This window comes from Gekko japonicus, unplaced genomic scaffold, assembly GCF_001447785.1.
Source record: "Gekko japonicus isolate JY-2015 unplaced genomic scaffold, Gekko_japonicus_V1.1 scaffold15, whole genome shotgun sequence".
NCBI lineage: Eukaryota > Metazoa > Chordata > Lepidosauria > Squamata > Gekkonidae > Gekko > Gekko japonicus.
This window is the reverse complement of record NW_015165830.1, coordinates 3,767,437-3,785,070: the sequence shown is the minus strand read 5'-3', so window position 1 is coordinate 3,785,070 and position 17,634 is coordinate 3,767,437.

Here is a 17,634-nt window from a genome sequence, read left to right as displayed (position 1 = left end):
CCGGATATCGCGGGGGGAGGCGTGGCTGTTTGCCCCGGAGCGAACTACCGCGCAGCAGCTGGATCAAACGTCCCACCCGACGTCCCGCTGACGTCCCGTGGTTGGGGGGAGGTGCCAATCATACCTCACTCCTGCGGCGCGGCAAAGAAGCAGCGCCGCGGGGGTTGTTTTTTTTTAACCCAAGTGTTCGCATGCGCCGTTGGGTGCTTGTGCGCACCCGTGGAGACTTGACAAAAAAAACCCTTTTCGTGACAGGACATGGACGGGCGCCGGATGCCACGAGCTAACACCAGAAACGTGATCTGACGCCTGCCCTTGCCCCGCGGTTTCCAGAAACCAGTACCTCGGAGGTACTAGTTTTTTACAGCGCATCTTTGGAGTGAAGCCTCGGGTGAGCCACGGGAGCTTCCCAGATGTGGTGGTGAGATCGCGCCTGGAAAATCCACCTATCTTTCATCTCTCTAGCATGCCTAATGGTCCGTGTGACCGGGGCCTAAGCACATTTCTGCAGGAATGAACTATTAAGCACATTTCTAGTCTATCACCTGGGTTGGAATGACCAGAAACTTTGTGGGGTTTTCCCTCTGGTTCATTCAAATCACTTTGGATTTTATCCCTAGAATTCAAAAAGTGAGTGGGTACCAGCAAACTCTTTGGCAAGTGCCTCATTAGGAATCACGGCAAGTCTAACCAAAAGTGCTAATTAATATGCACTCAACTTCAAATCACTTTCTCTGTACTCATCCAATTAAATCCCTTTCTCTGTGAACCATATGAAAAAGAACTGCCTACAAGAGAAGCGTATAATCAGGGATTCACAGTGCCAATCTAAAGAGTTACTTCCTTCTAAGCCCATTTTCAATTAATTTAAAAGGTGTAAGTTTGCTTAGGGACTGTGGTGGCTTAAGTGGTTAAGAGGCTGAACTGCAGACTGGATGGTTGGTAGTTCAGCAGTTCGAGACCTGAGTGCTGCATTTTTGGTGTAGCCAGTTTGGTGTAGTGGTTAAGTGCGCAGACTCTAATCTCGGAGAACCGGGTTTGATTCCCCATTCCTCCACTTGCACCTGGCTGGATGACCTTGGGCAAGCCATAACTCTGGCACAGCTGTTCTTGAAAAAGAGCAGTTTCTGTCAAGAGTTCTCTCAGCCCCACCTACCTCACAGGGTGTCTGTTGTGGGGAAGGGAAGGGAAAGGAGTTTGTACGCCGCTCTGAGACACCTTTGGGTAGTGAAGGGCGGGGTATAAATCCAATCTCTTCTTCTTCTTCTTTTGCATGACGGAGTGAGCTCCCATCTCTGGTCCCAGCTCCTGCCAACCTAGCAGTTCGAAAGCAAGAAATCTCCAAGTAGGTAAATAGGTACCACTTCGGTGGGAAGGTAACAGCGTTCCATGCACCTTGGCATCTAGTCATGCCGGCCACATGACCACGAAAATGTCTTTGGACAGCGCTGGCTCTTCGGCTTGGAAACGGAGATGAGCACCACACCCTAGAGTCGGATTCGACTGGCTTCGACTGACTACCTTTACGGTTGCTTAATATGACACTTGCTGGTCTCTCTTATCAGCCCCAATACTTTAAATCTGCAAACCTTTGAGTTATACTGTACTATTCTTGAGGCCAAATTGAGCCTTCACAGCACAAAAGTGCAAGTAAACTCTTGCACAACTGAGTTTTGATTTTGTTGTATACTAACAAGGACCGCACACATGGTCGGAGTTTTACACGTGGCCATGTGAATGGGTGTAGCTTCACATCGGAGAACAATGCTGAGCACGGATCCTAGAGTAGACCAATAGGACGGCTCGGATTCAAGAAAGGACCTATGGGTTCTAGGTGTATCATAGAAGACCTATCACGGGGAGCAGGGTGTGGTTTAGTTGGGGGATTTAAGCTGGTCTTCGGACCGGTTAGTTTGTCTTTAGTTCATGCTTCTAATAAACTTATGAGCTGATTTCACTACAATGTGTCTCAAACCCAGTACATTATACTGACGACAAGGATGGGATCCCGATGAGTGACTCTGCCTCAGACTCTGAAGCTAGCACTGCACCGCGCACCGGTTTCCAGGACATCGCGCCCCACATTGCTCCCGCACCACAAGTCATGGCAACCACTCCGGAACAGATCTCCGTCTTTGACCTGGCTCACCCTGAGCTGTGGGAGGCCTGGGTCGAACAACTCACATACTTCTTCCGTGTCCAGGGAACGACCGACGCAGACCTAAAGAAATCATGGCTACTGAGCACATGTGGAGTCTCCACGATCCGCCTGGTGCAGGGCCTCATCACACCCAAGAAGTTAGAAGCCGCGACCTTCGAAGAACTGGTAAAGGCCCTCACTGATCATTTTGCACCAAAGCCATCCAAGATAGCCATGCATGGGCTTTTTTGCGAGAACCCAAAGATCTGGGGAATCAGTTGCCGACTTCATGGCTGAGATTCGCAGACTAGCCATCGACTGCGAATTTCCAGCCATCGAGGACGCCATCTTGAACCAATTCGTCTGGGGCATCTGAGAGCTGAAGCTCCGCAGAAAGCTCGTCAGCCTCAAGGACATCAAACTGGACAAGGCTCTACGGGCTTCTGAGAAAGCCCAGACTGATCAACAGGCAGCAACCCACCACACTTCTACCAACCCCGGCTCAGACGCCTCCGACGAGGAAGATGTCCTTCAGGTATGCCGTCCAGATCGAAGGGGTCCACAACCGCCATCAGGATCCGCACCACACTCATTGTGAACAACTGCTCAATTGGCGTGCACTAGCTGCGGGGACCCGCACAAACGCCGCTCCTGCTGGTTTCGGGATTTTATTTTATTTATTTATTAAATTTGTATCCCGCCCTTCCAACATGGGCTCAGGGCGGCGAACATAGAGGCAAATGCCATACATAAAACAATAAAACAATAATCATTACCTATAAAACAGTTAAAAGTCGGTGCTCAACAGACCATATCAATTCCATAATAAAATGCCAATAACAATAACACACTCTGAGTAAACACAACTGTCTCTGCTCAATTGATGTTACACTATAACTGTCATCCCCATACCAGGGCCAGTGCGTTTCATGATGTTAATACGGTGGTGGTACAATGGCAGTGGCAGCCCCTACTCGAAAGCCTGGCGGAAGAGCTCCATCTTACAGGCCACGCGGAACTGCATAAGGTCCCACAGGGCCCTGATCTCCTCCAGGAGCTCGTTCCACCAAGTAGGGGCCGCCAACGAAAAAGCCCTGGCCCTGGTTGCAGCATATTTAACTACCTTGGGGGCTGGGATAACCAACAGATGTTGCCCCCCTGACCGTAGTGCCCTGGGGGGAACATATGGGGAAAGGCGGTCCCTCAGGTAAGCCGGACCCTGGCCATATAGAGCTTTAAAGGTAAGAACCAGCACTTTGAAATGGATCTGGTACGCTATTGGCAGCCAGTGCAGCGCCTTCAGCACAGGCTGGATATGGTCCCGCCTAGTGAGACCCATCAGCAGCCTGGCTGCTGCATTCCACGCCAGCTGCAGCTTCTGGATCTGCAACAAAGGCAGCCCCATGTAGAGAGCATTGCAGTAGTCTAACCTCGAGGTGACCGTTGCATGGATCACTGTGGCCAGGTCATCGCAATCCAGGTAGGGAACCAACTGTCGCACCAGCTGAAGATGGTAGAAAGCTGACTTGACAGTGGCTGCCACCTGGACCTCCATCATTAAAGAGGAGTCCAGGAGCACCCCCAAACTCCTAACCCTCAGCGCCGGCACCAAAGGCACCCCGTCAAAGGTCGGGAGAGGGAGCCCCAACCCCGAACCGATCTGACTCAGGCCTAGGACCTGGGATGCAACGTGCCGGTCTTGTGGCAAAACGGGGCACATCGCACGGGCCTGCTATTCCCACAGAAGCAGATGACAACAGACGACACACCATGAATCAATGGACCTACACACCACAACAGCCCAACACCAACACCAGGTACTGAATTTGCCCCGGGACGCCCCTAACAAAATCCATGTGACTGTGTTGATAGAGGGGTCCCCCTGTGAGATGGAGCTAGATACAGGTTCCTCCTTCTCCATAATCTTGGCTGAGACTCTACAGAGACTCTGCCCACAGGGGGGCCCATGACTAGAGAAACCAGTTGGCCTCACCTTGCAGGACTTAAGGTGAGTTGGCCTCACCTTGCAGGTTCCCATAAAGGGGTGGGGCAAGTTCAGGGTGAACTATAAGGACTTTAATGGACTTTTGGACTTAGTGGTGGTGGAGGGGCGGCTCACTAGCTTGCTGGGACTATCATGGTCTGGGGTTCGGGGTGCCACGGGCGAACCACGTCCAGACACAGGACTTTAATGCTGTTTGCAATGAGTTTCTGGCTGTTTTCAACGGCACGCTTGGCTGCTACACCAGCCCCCCAATCTCCCTAGACCTAGACCCTGTGGTCCGTCCCATCCGCATGAAGGCCAGGCAGCCCCCATTTGCACTATGGCCCAAAATCGAGTTGGAATTGGATCACCTGGTGGAACAAGGGGTATTGGAACTGGTACTGCATGCTCAGTGGGAGACCCCCATAGTCACCCCCATAAAACCCAATGGGGACGTGCGTATATGTGCCGGCTATAAATGCACAATCAATAAGGCACTCCAGGACCACACTTACCCGGTACCTGTGGTTAGCTATGTGTTAGCCTCCCTGGCAGGCGCCAGGGTTTTTGAGAAGTTGGACTTAGCTCAAGCCTATCGGGAGTTGCCAGTAGATGACGCCACAGCCGAGGCCCAAACTATTGTTACACACAGGGGGGCTTTCAGTGTGCGCTGGCTGCAGTTCGGGGTGAGTGTGGCACCAGGCATTTTCCAAAATCTCATGGACTGTCTCTTTGACAACGTTTTAATCGCAGCTTCAGACGCTGAGACCTTTGCGGCCTGCCTGCGGCTGGTGCTTAAGCGCTTCAGTGATGCGGGCCTTAAAGTGAAGAAGGAGAAGTGTTTGCTGGGGGTACCGCGGGTGGAGACACTCAGGGAATCCACCCCACACAGGAGAATATACGTGCCAAGCGCCTACCCCCTCCTCTAAAGCTGAACTACAGGCTTTCCTTGTACTTTTAAACTTTTATCACTCCTTCCTGCCCCACAAAGCCACAGTCGTGGAACCCCTCCACCTTGACAAAAATGCTCCATGGGCCTGGGGCCCCCAACATGCTGCGGCCTTCCGGGCGGTTAAGGAACTTCTCTCCTCCAATGCGGTCCTCGCCCATTTTGATGAGTCCCTGCTTGTGGTGCTGGCATGTGATTCTTCTCCCTACGGGGTTGGGGCAGTCCTGGGCCACTGCCTGGCGGATGGCCAAGAAGTCCCCGTAGCTTATTATTCTCGGACCCTGTCTGCAGCGTAGTACAACTATGCGCAGATAGATATGGAAGCCCTGGCAATAGTGGCTGGCGTAAAAAGGTTTCATGACTACTTGTACGGCTAGCCCTTCACCATTGCTATGGACCACAAGCCTCTCTTAGGCCTCCTCGCCCCCGACCGCCAGACCCCTCCAATGCTGTCGCCACGGGTGCTCTGCTGGTTCATCTTCCTGGCAAGGTACCAGTATGTGCTTTTCCACAGGCCGTGTCCATTGGCCACGCGGACTCACTCAGCTGGCTGTCGCTGCCGTCCTGCAACCTGGCCCTGGCTTATCAGATCGCCTTGCTTGAAGGCCTTCCTGACCACCCGTTACAGGTAGCTGAGGTGTCCCGCCACACAGCCAGGGATCGCGTCCTCTCCCGGGTCTTGGACTGGGTGGGGAGGGGATGGCCCAGAATTCGCTGCTTTCTCATCCAGAAGGGATGAGCTCTCATCACATAAGGGCTGCATTCTCTGGGGCAGCAGAGTAATTATAACAGCACCACTGCACCAGAGGGTCATGACCGCATTGCATGAAATGCACGCGGGCATCGTGCGAATGAAAGCACTGGCGTGGAGCTACATATGGTGGCTGGGCGTTCCTGCTACAAAAAAAGCCCTGGGTGTTGACAACAAACAAGGTAAACGGAATAAGAAGCAAAAGGTGGGTGTGGCTGGATGAGCACACTTCTGGTAACATGGGGGAGTGGCCTAATATGCCAATGAGCTGTGCTGTCGGGGGTGTGTCCTAATATGCTAATGAGTTTCTGCTGTTGGGTGTGGCCTATTATGCTAATGAGTTCCTGCTGGGCTTTTTCTACAAAAAAAGCCCAGATGGAGGGACACACATTCAGACCTATGAAATCTCTGTTACCAGGTTTGTTGGCCAATTCAATTATTTTAATTTGGGGTTAAATTTATTATACAATTGGATTTACTATAAAAATTTCACAATTTCATTTCATTTCTTTTTAATTCATAATAATTGGTGGAATTGATATGGCTACACTTATGGCCCATCACTAATACCAGTAATACAATTACAAATATACAAGGTAATTTTATCTTTGAAAGAAGCATTTTTCAATCAATAATGATTTTATATACATTTGTCAGTAAATAATGAAGTTTGTCTTTTGTCCCTCCTATTTTTATAATCTCAGGAAACAACATCTGGTTTAAATATATGAGCACTAAAGATCTTGTATACAGGTCTATGAATGTGTGTCTATACTATATTGATAATTGTGACCACTGAGGAAGGCCCTTAGGGGCCGAAACGCATTTGGTCTTCAGTAGGAAAGTGTTTACCCATCGTATGTATTAGTATTTGATAAGTTTTTATAAGTCTGATAGTTAGATAAAGATTTTTATCAGTATATGTTTTAACATGTGTACACCCTAATAAATATTTGTACTGTTATAATATACATTGTTAGCTTAGCCCTTTGGTTCACAGTCTTATCTTGGGTTGAGTCCCCCCCCCCCTTTTTCCAATAAATGTAAGTATTACAGAAACATCTTAAATTAAAAAGATTTGCTCCAAGAGATGCCATTAAAAATGGTTGCTTCAGGAGCCACCAATTCTGAAAGCTGAACATCTCTGAAAACACACAGCCATTTATCTCAGTTATTTGTGCTCCCTGAGGATAAATAACTTCTTACATATAAAATGTCTCATTAGCTCAGAGACTGGCTGTGCTATCTTGTGAGAGGTAGCAGCCTTCAGACATTGCATGATTTTCTTAATAGCATTTAGTGAAATTATGTTCGAAAGCAAGAAATTGCAAGTAGATAAATAGGTACCCCTTCAGTGGGAAGGTAACAGCATTCCATTAGCCTTGGCATTTAGTCGTGCTGGCCACATGACCACGGAAAATGTCTTCAGACAGCACTGGCTCTTCGGCTTGGAAACAGAGATGAGCACTGCCCCTTAGAGACAGATTCGACTAGCTTGGGAGCAAGGGAGACCTTTACCTTTACTTAGCCAAAACAGGCCAATTTCACCTATTATTTAATACAGATGCTGAGGATGCTTTTACACTTTGATTGTTGTGCTAGCAAAAAACAACAAAACTCTTAACACCAATGCATGGGGTAACTCCCCTGTCTGGCTCCCCTGAGAGAACTGCATTCAGTGGGAGCTTCTGACCTGATTTGCACAGAAATCAGAAGTAACTTCCACATGATACAAGAACCTAATAAAACAAGTTTGGAAGGACTAGATATGAGTACTCTTCAGTTTCAGCATAGGTCACTTTGACCCAATCAGTAATAGCGACATACAAGAGCACTCAAAATCACTGCAATAATGGGTTAGACCAATGTGCCATCCAGCTCTGTATCCTACTTCTGGCAGTAATCTAGGAAGCATTTCAAAGAAAAATCCATTAGGCTGTTTTTCAGTGACAATCCAAAATCCACTCTCTCTCTACCCCAACTACCTTCTTCAATCACTGGGCAAATTTCAGCATCTTTGGTCTCCCACTCTCCTTTAAAAAAAGAGTCAATCGGTCTTTGCGGCATGTCGCTGCAAATGAGTTATACTTTTTGTTAAATCTGTCAGCTCACCCACTCTCTACCAAGCCAGGCAGAGGACTTGGATGAGACACTCCTAGAACAGATTGCGAAGTTCTCAAAGAGATGGGACACGGTGGTCATGGGAGACTTCAATTACCCAGATATCTGTTGTAAGTCCAACTCTGCTAAAAATGAAAGGTCAGGGGTCATTTGGGGGGGACGCGGGGGGACGCCATTTCCCCGGGTGAGGTGAGGGAGGGCGGGGCCTGGAGCTCCCTGCTGGTGCCCGCTGGAGGTCGCCGCCGGCTGTGGGGAGGACACACTTCCGGTGAGTTCAGGGTGTGTGGCATATGCTAATGAGTTATGCTAATGAGTCCCCCTAGCTCTTTTTCTACGAAATGACCCCTGTGAAAGGTCCAATAAATTCCTGACTCATTTTGCTAACAACTTCATTTTCCAGAAAGTAGAGAGGGAAACAAGGGGACCTGCTATCTTGGACTTGATTCTTTCCATCAGGTAAGAATTGGTTGATGAGATGAAAGTAGCGGGTACCCTGGGTAGTAGTGGCCATGTAATTTTGGAATTTACAGTCTTGGGGAAGGTAAAAGCTGTACGTAGTCAGACATATAGGCTGTACTTCAGGAAAGCAAATTTAGACAAACTAAAGTTATGCTGGGTATAATACTTAAAGAGAAGGGAGTTCAAGAGGGGTGGGAGTTTCTTAAAAGTGAAATACTGAAGGCACAATCACAAAGTATTCCTATGAGAAGGAAGAATGGGAGGAGCCTAAAGAAGCCAGGGCGGCTCCATAAACAACTTTATAAAGACTTGAGAAATAAAAAAGACTCATTTAGAAAATGGAAGGAGGGCCTTATAACCAAGGATGAATGTAAACAAATAACCAGTGCTTGCCGAGAGAAAGTTAGGAAAGCTAAAAGCTCAGTATGAGCTTAGGCTAGCGAGAGATGGTAAAAACAACAAAAAAGGCTTCTTATGTTCAAAGTAAGAAAAAGAGGAAGGACATGGTAGGCCCTTTGCGGGGACAGGAATGTGAAATTGTAACTGGTGATGAAGAGAGGGCAGAACTGCTCAATTCCTACTTTTCCTCAGTCTTCCCTTGTAAGGGAAATGATGCTCAATATAACAAAAACAGAACACATGATGAGAGAAGGGAGTTGCAGCCTAGGATCGGCATAGGATTAGTACATAAACACCTAAGTTTCTCGGGGCCAGATGAACTGCATCCAAGGGTACTAAAAGAACTCACAGATGTAATTTCTGAGCCTCTGTCTATTATTTTTGAGAATTCTTGGAGAATGGGTGAGGTGCCAGAAGACTGGAGGTGGGAAAATGTTGTCCCCATCTTCAAGAAGGGGAACAAGGAGGATCCAGGTAACTACTGACCCATCAGCTTGATGTTTGTACCTGGGAAAGTTTTAGAACAAATCAGTCTTTGAGCATTTAGAAAGGATGGCTGTGATTACTAAAAGCCAGCATGGGTTTCTCAAGAACAAGTCATGTCAGACTAACCTTATCTCTCTCTTTTTTAGAAAGTTACTAACTTGCTGGATCAGAGGAATGCTGTATACATAGTTTATCTTCATTTCAGTAAGGCTTTTGATAAGGTTCCACATAATATTCTTGTTGGCAAACTGGTAAAATGTGGTTTCGATCCTATGGCTGTTAGGTGGATCTATAACTGGTTGACAGATTGCACCCAAAGAATGCTTGTGAATGGTTCCTCATCCTCTTGGAGTGGAGTGACAAGTGGAGTGCCTCAAGGATCTGTCATGGGACCTGTTTTGTTCTACATCTTTATCAATGATTTGGATGAACAGGGGGAATGCTTATTAAATTTGCAGATGAAACTAAATTGGGAGGGGTAGCAAATATGGTAGAAGACAGAGTCAGGATACAGGATGGTCTTGACAGGCTGGAAAACTGGACTAAAATAAAATGAATTTCAGTAAGGATAAATGTAAAATTCTGCATTTAGGTAGGAAAAGTCAAATGCATAATTATAGGTTGGGAAAAACTTGTCCTGGCAGTAGTATTTGTGAAAAGGATCTAGGGGTCTTAGTAGACCATACACTGAACATGAATCAGCAGTGTGATGTGATGGCTAAAAAGACAAATGCGATCTTGGACTGTATCAACAAAGGTATAGTGTCCAGATCACGCAAAGTGATGGTATTGCTTTATTTTGCTCTGGTTAGACCTCAGCTAGAGTATTGTGTTCAGTTTTGGGCACCACAATTTAAGTAGGAAATAGACAAGTGGAATATGTCCAGAGGAGAGCAATGCAGATGGTGAGGGGTCTGGAGTTTAGGACCTAACCCTAACCCTATGAGGAAAGGTTGAAGGAGCTTGGCATGTTTAGCCTGGAGATGAGACAACTGTTTTCTGTTGCCCCAGAAGGTCGGACCAGAACCAATGGGTTGAAATTAAATCAGAAGAGTTTTTGGCTAAACATTAAGAAGAACTTCCTGACAGAGTGGTTTCTCAGTGGAACAGGCTTCCTTGGGAGGTGATGGGCTCTCCTTCTTTGGAGGTTTTCAAACCAAAGTCCCGGATGTCATCTTTTTCATTCCTTAAAGACAGCTCTCTCAGCTAAGCCATTTGAAGCTGGATGATAGGGAGATGTTTGTGTTTAATTCCATTTTCCTGCAGGAACTCCATAAATTCTTGGCTGGTAACAAGCAAAGGTCTGTCTAAGTTTGTCACACGTTAGAGCTGAGGTTGTGGAGTTCATTGCATGGACTTCCATCCACTTGGAGTAGTTATCTATGATAATCAAGAATATCTTCACCAAAAAAGGTCCTGCAAAATCTAGATGTATCTGAAACCAAGGTTTTCCAAGCTAGTCCCATGGATGTAAGGGTGCCAGCACTGGTGCCTGTTGGTGTTGTTGACACTGGACACATGGCTTGCGCTCCTGTTCTAAATCTTCATCCAAATGTGGCCACTAGATATAGCTGTGATCTGGGAAGCACATTTCAAGGCCTTATTTGTGATACCATCTGCTGAAAGTATCCCTGCCCAAATGGTCCTTACACCAAAACTTGAGAAATGCGCCCCATCACAGTATCAGAATATATATATATTTAATATTTCATGTGAGAGATTCCTGGATGGGCTTCATGCAGTCCCTGTAGAATCTGCTGTCTTCCTTGTAAAGGGATCACAACCCTGATACTCCACAATACCCATTTTCCACACTCAATTCAGCCCTCCTGCTCCAATAGGGATGAATTGCTTCTTCTGGATTCTGTGTGGGCCAGCCATGCAGAATGAACTGCCCTACTTGAGACAGAACTGGATCCTGCCTGGTCCAGACTCTGATCTGAGAAGCATTTACTAGTGTTTGATCAAGATGCTCCATCAACAGTACAACTTCCTCAGGGACCTCTTCAGTCCCGGGTACTTCTGGTATTGGTATTGGTAATCTGCTCAGGGCATCTGCATTTCCATGTTGGTTACCAGCTTTGTAAATTATCTTATATTGGTATGCTGCTAGTGTTAGGGTCCAACATTGGCAAACTATATGCTTCCTTGCTCTGTAAGAAGTTACTTCTCTGGATTGAGGATGAAGCCATACTGGGCGGAGAGCAAGCTGGATTCCATAGAGGAGTTAGTCCAGTTGACCATTGCCATACTCTTCAATTTATGGTGCTCAAAAGATGTTATATTAGCTGTTGCCTTTATGGATCTCAGAGCAGCTTTTGACTCAGTGCCTAGGCAAAGATTATGGGACAAATTGAATAAATCATCTATTAGTAAGTGTCTCTTTTTTCTGATCCAACAAGTACATGATCAGCCTACTACCCAGGTGAGATGTGGTCCATCTGGTGAACTGACCAGGGCTATTCCAATGAGTAAAGGAGTCAAGCAAGGATGTATCCTACCTCTGCTGCTGTTTAACTTGTATCTCAATTATTTAAGTTCTCATATTTCTGGAGATGAATTTCACCTACATTCCCTGGCTCATGTTAAATTACCCTGTCTCTTATATGCAGACAATACTGCTCTTCTGTCAAGATCTGTGGTCGGGACTGTGTAAGCTTATAGGTTCCTGTTGGGAGTATTGTTCCAATGAGGGTGTAACAGACTGCACTTTTTAAGAGGCTTAGAAGTGCTGTACCAACAAAAGACTCAGGAGAGTTAATTCTTCACAGAGCCAGAGAGCTGCTCCAGGCAATTTAATTGGTTTGCATCAGCTGGATGCTGAGGAAAAGTCAGTCAGATTCCTGCCTTTACTGTGAAGAAACATGTACTGAGACTGTCTATGAATAGCCCTGTGAAAAAAGGATTTAGTGCATTAGTTAAGTGCAGTTTGAACACACACAGGAGTACTGGGGGAAGAGTTTAGCAAGGAAGTGGGTAGTAGAGAAGACTCCCATTCAGGCCAAAGGAAATGGGATAGATCTTCTAGGGAGAGAGGAAGATTCTCAAACAGAGAGCATTATCTCTGAGGAGTAGAGAGCTCCCTGGTCTGGTGTGATTAAGAATTGCCTGTAGAAAACTTAAACACTAGTCAAACACTCATGAAGAGTACTAGTGTTCCAAAAACAAGGGATTTGGGTAGTGGGAAGAGGGTTCCTTACTGCTGGAACTCCGCTCCTGTGTACTCCTGCAGGAAATGACCCCTGATCCTATCCCTTCCCTCAAGTTCCTGGGCTGACCAAATAGCCAAAGTATACCTTACTCACAGGATGGGGCAGACAAGGTTTCTTCACAGGAAAAATAAACATTACCAGTGAAGGTAAAGAAGCAGAGGGAAAATCTTGCCTCTGAGGGAGGGAAGTGGGCGAGGTCTTAGCTAAGTCAAAGGTTCCTCTTTTCAGTAAAAAACGAAGCATAAAGAAGTACAAGTGGTCAGTAGCAAATCAACCTATGGAGCAAGTGGAACATTTCAAATATTTAGAAGTTAATTTTCAAGCAAGCCTTTCTTGGAAGATGAACTTGAACTCTGTTGTAAGAGTTGCTATGAATACTTTTTAAAAGTTGCATAATAGAATTAAGTGGATTTTCTAATATGAAGAATCATCTGCAAATGCTTGTAGTTTATATTCTTCTCCTCTTACTTTAAGTCCCTTAATATGTGTATTTTCTCTAATCATGTCATTCAATATTTCAAGTACATAAGAACATAAGAGACGCCAATGTTGGATCAGGCCAAAGGCCCATCCAGTCCAACACTCTGTGTCACACAGTGGCCAGAAATACCAGTGCCATCAGGAGGTCCAGCAGTGGGGCCAGGACATTAGAAGCCCTCCCACTGTTGAACCCTCCCCCCCAAGCACCAAGAAGACAGAGCATCACTTGCCCCAGAGCCCCTAGCTATACCTTGTGGCTAATAGCCACAGATGGACCTCTGCTCCATATGCTTATCTAATTCCCTTTTGAAGCCGTCCATGCTTGTAGCACCCACCACTTCCTGTGGCAGTGAATTCCATGTGTTAATCACTCTTTGGGTGAAGAAGTACTTCCTTTTATCCGTTCTAACCCGACCGCTCTGCAGTTTCATGGAGTGCCCACGAGTTCTTGTATTGTGAGAAAGGGAGAAAAGTACCTCTTTCTTTACCTGCTCTTTCCCATGCATAATCTTATAAACCTCGATCATGTCACCCCTCAGTCGTCTTTTCTCCAAGCTAAAGAGCCCTAAGCGCTTTAACCTTTCCTCATAGGGAAAGTGTTCCAACCCTTTTATCATTCGAGTTGCCCTTTTCTGCACTTTTTCCAAAGCTATAATATCCTTTTTAAGGTGTGGTGCCCAGAACTGCACACAGTATTCCAAATGAGGTCTCACCATTGATTTATATAGGGGCATTATTATATTGGCTGATCTGTTTTCAATACCCTTCCTAATAATCCCCAGCATAGCATTGGCCTTCTTTATTGCAGTCACACACTGTCTCGACATTTTCAGTGAGTTATCCACTACAACTCCAAGATCTCTCTCTTGCTCAGTCTCTGCCAGTTCAGACCCCATCAATGTGTATTTATATTTAGGATTTTTGGCTCCAATGTGCATCACCTTGCACTTGGCCACATTGAACCCCATTTGCCATGTTGACGCCCACTCGCCCATCCTTGACAGATCCCCTTGGAGTGCCTCACAATCCTCACTGGTTTTCACCACCCTGAACAACTTTGTATCATCCGCAAATTTAGCCACTTCACTGCTTACTCCCATCTCCAAATCATTAATGAACAAGTTAAAAAGCAGTGGACCAAGTACTGATCCCTGCGGTACCCCACTGCTTACCACCCTCCACTGAGAAAATTGCCCACCTACACTCACTCTCTGTTTTCTATGAACTAGCCAGTTTTTGATCCATAAAAGGACTTGTCCTTCTATCCCATGATTTTTGAGCTTACTTAGGAGCCTTTGATGAGGAACTTTATCAAAAGCTTTCTGGAAGTCAAGGTAAATAATATCTATTGGATCCCCCTTGTCCACATGTTTGTTCACCCCCTCAAAGAACACTAACAGGTTAGTGAGACAAGATCTTCCCTTACAGAAACCGTGCTGAGTCTGCCTCAATAGGTTTTGTTCATCTATGTGCCTACTAATTCTTTCCTTAATAATGGTTTCCACCAATTTACCCGGTATCGACGTCAGACTGACTGGCCTGTAATTTCCCGGATCTCCTCTGGAACCCTTTTTAAAGATGGGAGTGACATTAGCTACCTTCCAATCCTCAGGAATGGAGGCAGATTTTAAGGAAAGATTACATATCTTTGTCAGGAGATCTACAAGTTCACATTTGAGTTCTTTCAGAACTCTCGGATGTATGCCATCTGGGCCTGGTGATTTTTCAGTTTTTAAGTTGTCTATCAGTTTTAGGACCTCCTCTCTCGTCACCTCAATCTGACTCAGGTCTTTCAACACCCCTCCTGAAATCAGTGGTTCTGGAGTGGGCAAGCACTTCTCATCTTCCACAGTGAAGACGGAGGCAAAAAATGCATTTAGCTTCTCAGCCATTTCCCTATCATCCTTCAATACTCCTTTTACCCCTTGGTCGTCCAAGGGCCCCACTGCCTCCCTGGCTGGTTTCCTGTTTCTAATGTATTTGAAGAAAGTTTTATTGTTGGTTTTTACGTTTTTTGCTATATGCTCCTCATATTCCCTTTTTGCCTGCCTGACCTCAGACTTGCATTTTATTTGCCATAGCCTGTGTTCCGTTTTATCAGCCTCACTGTGACTAGCTTTCCACTGCTTAAAGGAATTCTTTTTACTTTTTACAGCCTCCATTACTCTGTTTGTTAACCATGCAGGCTTTTTCCTATACCTGTTTGTGCCTTTCCTAACCTGCGGAATATATATTTTTTGAGCTTCTAGGATCGTAGTTTTAAATAGATCCCAAGCTTCCCCAATTGTTTTGACCCTTTCTACTTTTCCTTTCAGTTTCCTCCCCACGTGTCCCCTCATATCAGAGAAATTACCCCTTTTAAAGTTAAAAATGGTTGTGTGAGTCTTTTTGGCCAATTCTCTATTTGTACAAATGATGAACTCAACAACATTATGATCACTGTTTCCAAGCGGTGCAATCACTTTTACATCTCTCACCAGGTCTTGAGTGTTACTTAGGACCAAATCAAGGATCGCCTCTCCCCTGGTAGGTTCCGTGACCATCTGCTCCATAGCACAGTCATTTAGAGTGTCTAGAAACTCAATCTCTTTTTCCCGGCTAGAACACATATTGACCCAATCAATGTGTGGGTAGTTAAAATCACCTATTATTACACAGTGTTTTTGTCTAGTTGCTATCTTTAAGGCATTCATCATTTTATAATCCTCCTCTATCTTTTGATCTGGTGGGCGATAACAAACTCCCAGTGTTAAGTTTCCTTTTGGCCCCCCTATTTCAACCCATAGAACTTCCAGAAGCGAATCCAATTCACTTAGCCTCTCAATCTTTCTAGACTTTATACCCTCTCTGACATACAGAGCTACCCCACCTCCAACCCTTCCCCCCCTATCCTTCCGATATAATATATAACCGGGAATCACTGTGTCCCACTGATTTTCCTCATCCCACCAAGTTTCAGAAATACCCACAATGTCTATTTTTCCCTCCCTCACCAAGCACTCCAACTCCCCGATTTTACCTCGGACACTTCTAGCATTTGTATAGAAACAGCTGTAATTTCCCTTACAAGTTAAGCCTGCATCCTTCCTCTTGCTATCTCGAGTCGTTGTCCGGCAGTCCATGTCACCAGCCATGGCCTCTGTGGACAATTTCAATCCACCTCCCTGTAGAAAAGCAACCGGTACCCCCTCACCTCTCTCAGATGAGCCAACCCGAACCAGAGACTTTTCATCTCCTGTCGGCTTTCCCCCAATATTCAGTTTAATATGAACAAATACAAAGTACAAATATGAACAGTAATGGAGAGAGTGGGCAGCCTTGTCTTGTGCCTTTTTGTATTTCAATGTTTCTTGTTAAGTCTCAATTTACAAGAATCCTTGCTTGTTGCTTAGTATAAATAGCTCTAACCATTGTACAAAAATCTGTGCCACACTGTGCAGATAATAACTGTTGCAGCATAAAGTTCCAAGAGACATTATCAAATGCTTTTTCAGCATCCAGAGAAATCAATGCTAACTGTTTCTCTGGATATACTTCAAAGTATTTCTCTGGATGTACTTCAAAGTATTCAATTACATTCAATATAATCCTTACATTATTTCTCAATTGCCTTTTTGGTAAAAAGCCACCTTGGTCTTGATGGATTATTTGTATTAAAAATATTTTCAATCTTGCGGCCAAAATAGAGGCATAAATCTTACAGTCTACATTTAACAATGAATTAGGTCTATAATTTTTAACTTCTTTTTCATCCATATTTTGCTCATATATCAAAAGTTATCAGAGCTTCATTCCAAGACTATGGTCAGATCTGGAAAGATGGGAAAATCTACAAATATCCTTCATGGGGAGGATAGCTACAATAAAAATGAACATTTTACCTAGGCTTATTTTTTATTCCAATCAATCCCGATTCTTCTAAACCAGAAATATTTTACAGAGCTAGACAAACTGATAAAACATTTTATATGGCAAAACAAGTGACCAAGAATAAAACTGAAAGCTCTACAAGACCTGGATCTGGATTACCGCATTGGCAGTTATATTTATAGAGCAGCTTCATTGACGTGGTTAAGAGAATGGATTACTTTAGAAAACCCCAGAATTTTAGCACTGGAGGGACATGACTTAATGTTGGGATGGCATGCATTTGTATGGTATGGAAAAGCTGAGGTCCGTAAATACTTTAAACAACACCTTTTTAGAAGAGCATTGTTGGGAAGAAGTGAAAAGGCTTTTCTATACTAAAATACCAAAATGGGTTTCACCATTAGAAGCATTTACTAACCCAAATCTATTTCAAAGAAGTGCATTATTAAAATATGAGGATCTTCTGGATGTCAAAAATGAATTAAAATCATTAGAAACTATTAAAAAACAAAAAGTTGACTTAAATTGGTGGGAAAGTGTACAAATAAAATCAAGATATACTAAAGATTAAAAAACCAGGTTTTTATTAAAAAATAATAGACATTGACAAAGTATTGTTATATACTGAGGAAAAAATGATTAAAAAACTGTACTTAATAATGTTGGAAAATAAAACACAAGATGAAATAATTAAAAACTGTATAGTTAAATGGGCACAAAACTTAGCTTATAATATCGATTTAGATCAATGGTTACGGGTATGGAAAACAAATGTAAAAATTA